Below are 4884 nucleotides of genomic sequence, written 5' to 3'. Positions count from 1 at the left end.
GGAAGTTACTAACTGCCGTAAAGCTTGATGGCTGTTGCTGGTATTGCTCTGGCTGCATAGTCAAGGTGAATGAAGCGATTGCAATCCATAAGGGAACGAGTTCTCTAGGGACGAAAATAGATGAAGCAGGAGCCCTGCTGGTTGACAAACTGGAGCAAGTTGGGAAAGAGATCCTTGCTAAGACTGAGGAAGTAGCTAATAGAATGGAGGTGGTTGCTAAGAGGAGTTATGCTGACGTATTAGGAGGGCCACGGGGGGGGGGGGGCGGAGAGTAATGCAGAATCAGTACAGGTTCTACAGCAGATTGGGACTCTGAAAAAGTGTGTCGAAGAAATGAAAATTAACGCACCTACTGTTAGGGGAGAGGAGGAACACCAGGAACGGCTCCAGCGCAGGAACAATGTAATAGTTTTTGGAGTCCCAGAGAGCCAGGCAGAGGGAACTGTGAGTAAGGAAACACACGACAAGGTGCTGTTTCAAAATATTTGCACAGAGGTTCTGAAGATTCCAGCAACCCCTCAGGATGTGAGGAGACTGGGACAAAAGCAGGGGGCTAAGCCTCGCCCCCTCAGGATCACACTAGGGAGTGAGGAGGAAAAATGGCAAGTTATTCGGCAGGCAAAAAACTTAGCAAGGAGCGAGGAATTTCGGGATGTATTTATTCACCCAGACCGCACGGTAATGCAGAGGGAACAGCACAAGAAGCTCCTGCAGGACTTGAAGCAGAAGAGGGAGGAGTCGAGGAGGAACGGGGACAGGTGCACATGGGTTATACTCAGGGGGAGGGTAGTGGAAACAAGTGTGCCGACACAGGGCCAGGGGGCAGCAGTGCACCCTCCACCCACTCAACCCCCCACCCGGGAGGCGGCACCAGCTCAGCCTACCGGACAGGAGGGAACGAGCGCCGTGTAAACAATGACATTTTTAACCACACCCTGCAAAATACAGTGTACTTAGCAAATGCTGCAGCTTCTGAGAATGTGGGTGGAGCGGGTTTATTACTAAGAGCAGAGACGTTACCGAGAACAAATTCTGGCTTGAATGTCATGTACACTAATACTGACACGTTCCTTGATAAGAGGGAGGAGTTTGAAACACTACTAAGAGTACACCAACCAGATATTGTAGGAGTTGTAGAACTGTTGTACAAGAACAGGAGAATCGACCCAGAGGAATGTGAGTTCAGTATTGCTGGATATGACTCATTTACGAACCTAACTCAAGAATCCTGCAGGAGGGGTGTGGTTATCTACGCTAGGCAAGACCTTAGAGCCAGCCAGGCGAGGGTACAGGGAGAGGATGTTTTTGAAGAGTCCAAGTGGTGTAAAATTAAATTAAAGGGAGGGGACTTACTTATCGTCGGGTGTATCTACAGATCCCCGAACTGTGGCCCACTAAATCAAAGGAACTTAAGAACCTTAATAAACAATGCGGCGATGCTCAACCCCAGCCACCTCCTTATCATGGGGGACTTTAACTATGGCGACATCGACTGGAGAAACGAGTCCACCCCGAATGACTTGAATAATCCTGCTACTCTTTTTGTAGAAACTCTGAGAGATAATTTTCTGTTCCAACATGTGAGAGACCCGACACATTACAGAGGGGAGCAAACACCCAAGCCACTTGACCTCATCATAACAAACGAGGAGGGTATGGTGGCCAAACTGGAACACCTTGCCCCAGTTGGCACCAGTCACCATACAGTGTTGTCATTCAGATTTAACTGTTACCTAGTTCAAGATAAGGCCAGGCCAAGGTGCAAATATTACAAGGGAAATTACAATGGGATGAGGGAAGAGATGAGGGGTATCAACTGGCCTGACTTATTAAGGTACAAGAACGCAGACACTACGCTGAATATCATAACTAGTAAAATGACCCATTTGATCGATAAATATATACCCAAGACCAAACCCAGTGCTTCTAGGAATACGAGGGGATCCCTACACATGAACCATGCGGCGGTCGACAAAATTAAGAAGAAAACCCAGAAATTCAAGACGTGGGTTGGGTCAAACGATGAGCAAGACAGGAGGATGTATGCAAGAGCCAGAAACCAAGCAAAGATAGAGTGTAGGAGGGCTGAAAAGGAGTTCCAAAGGCTGGTTGCACGCGAGGTCAAGTCAAACCCAAAGGCGTTTTACCGCTATGCAAAGTCGAAATTGAAAACGCGAGTAGGAGTATCAGACCTGAGGCTTGAAGATGGTAGTTACGCAGATTCTGACCAGGATAAAGCTGAGGCATTGAACAGCTTCTTTTCCTCAGTGTTCACAAGAGAGGATGCAACTAACCTTCCTGCGTTTGAGGACAGACGGTTCGACACAGCACTGACCCACATTGTGTTCACAGAAGAGGGTATTAGAAATAAACTGTCCAGGCTAAAGGTCCATAAGAGTCCTGGACCTGACATGGTGCATCCTAGAGTGCTAAGAGAGCTGTGCAACGAGCTTGCAGAGCCCCTGAAGATTCTGTTTTGTAAATGCCTGGATGAACAAATGGTCCCCAGTGAATGGAAAGTGGCTTATGTGAGTCCTATCTTCAAGAAGGGCGATAGTCACTCCACGAACAACTATAGACCGGTGAGCCTGACCAGCATAATATGTAAAGTACTTGAGAGTATTATCAGAGATGCAGCGATGGAACATCTACTACGAAACAACCTTGTAAAAGATTGCCAACACGGTTTTATGCCGGGGCGCTCTTGCTTGACACAATTGCTCAAGGTATTGGATATTTGGACCCATATTCTAGAACGGGGTGGTAATATCGACAATATTTACCTAGATTTTGCCAAGGCTTTCGACAGTGTACCCCACGAAAGGCTGAAAATCAAACTGGAAGGGTACGGAATTCGGGGAAATGTCCTAGCGTGGATAGAAGACTTTCTACATGACCGCAAGCAATGTGTGGTGATTAATGGCACGAAATCGTCATCTGTACCTGTAACAAGTGGGGTACCGCAGGGTAGTGTATTGGGCCCGCTGTTGTTTGTTTGTTTCATAAATGATATGCCTGACGTTGTACACTCCTCCATACAAATGTTTGCCGATGACGCCAAGTTATTTCGGGAAATTAAGAACCAAGCGGACTGTGAAGAGCTGCAGAAGGACCTCTGTGGGCTCCAGGAATGGTCGAAGGAATGGCTGCTGAGATTCAATGTCACGAAGTGTAAGAGGATGCACCTGGGGCGTACCAACGGTAAGGAGGCGTACCATATGTCCCAACGGGATGAAGAAAATGTACTAGTTGAGACTGTGTGTGAGAAGGACCTAGGTGTGTATGTTGACAATGAGCTGAAGTTCTCGGGCCATTGTGAGAAGAAGGTAAATCAGGCAAATAAATTATTGGGTCTTATAAGAAGGTCGTTCAGATATCTAGACGGTCCGTCCCTCGTGACGATCTTCAGGAGTGAAGTGCTTCCCCATCTGGAGTACTGTCACCCCATCTGGTCCCCGAGATATGCTAGGGACTGTCAGTTGGTTGAAAATGTTCAAAGGAGGGCCACCAAACTGGTGCCTGCACTTCGGCACCTCAGCTACCCTGAGAGATTGGAGCGCCTGAACTTGCCTAGCTTATACTACAGACGGGCAAGGGGGGACCTAGTTGAGGTTTATAAGCATCTCAGGGGGCACTACTCAGTTGAGTGTCCTTACTTGGAGCTGGCGGACGCTCGCCCCACAAGGGGTCACAGCTCAAGATTGAAGAAGCCGCAAGTCCAGAAAACCGTGAGGGCAAACTTTTTCGGAGTGAGGGTTGTAAACTCTTGGAACAATCTACCAGAGAGTGTTGTTGACGGCACCGAGTGTGAGCTCTTTCAAGAGAAGACTTGACCAACACTGGAGCGGGTTCAGGTACATTCAGGAGCCGGTACATGCCCAGTATTTGCCAACAGTGCGTGACAGAGACGTGACCGATCGCCCGGGTGGCTAGCGAGCCGACCTTTTGGTGAAGAATATAAAGGAAAAGAGACGTGACCGATCGCCCAAGCGGCTAACAAGCCGATCAGTGGCGAAGAGGATAAAAGTAAAAAAAGAATACAGTACCTGTACTTGCCAAAATAGCTTTTAATTATTTTTTTTTTGAGGGTTTCATGTGATTTCACATCCTTTTTATGTAGGATGGCATCATTTTAATAAATATTTGACAATATCTTTGCCACGAATAGCGCTCGGGAAAAAAATATCTTCCGCGATTTCTAGTCATATTGAGGACTCGAATCTGAGTTAGTGACAGGCTGATTATATTTATTTCAGGCGATCCCAAGTGTTAAGAATGCAAACAAGATAAAAGCTTCAGCCATGACAACTACAAAGTTATTATATTAAATGTAGGTCTTGTTGTATGACAAAATTGTGTGTGGTTAACTGAAACACAATGTGTGGTGTGTTGGAGATCAGCTGCTGAGGAGTACTTGACAACACCAGGTGCATGTTACCACTTCACTCCACTTGAATCATAATTTCAGTGATGCAGAGTTAGATTAGCGTCAATCAGGGCGAGTCATATGATATCCACTGCCTCCCTCCCACACACTCTGTCTCACACTCATATATCAAATAACAGTTATTCATGATACAATATTGTTTATTTGTTGTTCATTAATTAGTAAAGATACGTTACTGTAAGAATCTGTGTACCCTTCATATACAATACTGTAGACTGTACTGTACTTTATATCTCATGGGTAAAAAATATCACTGGGAATACCTCTCCATATATGCAATGGTATAATGACCCCTTAGAATGCTGTTTTGGATAGTGCTCTATTATCCAGGAACATATCCTGAGTGCTAAACAGGGTATTACCATACAGGTATCCTTCGTTAGTATTCATTCACTTAGTGATATAAAAAATTTTAACACCCTTTCTTGTTTAACGAT

This window comes from Homarus americanus, unplaced genomic scaffold (assembly GCF_018991925.1).
Source record: "Homarus americanus isolate GMGI-L3 unplaced genomic scaffold, GMGI_Hamer_2.0 scaffold32063, whole genome shotgun sequence".
Classification (NCBI taxonomy): Eukaryota; Metazoa; Arthropoda; class Malacostraca; order Decapoda; family Nephropidae; genus Homarus; species Homarus americanus.
Note: the sequence above shows the minus strand (reverse complement) of the source record.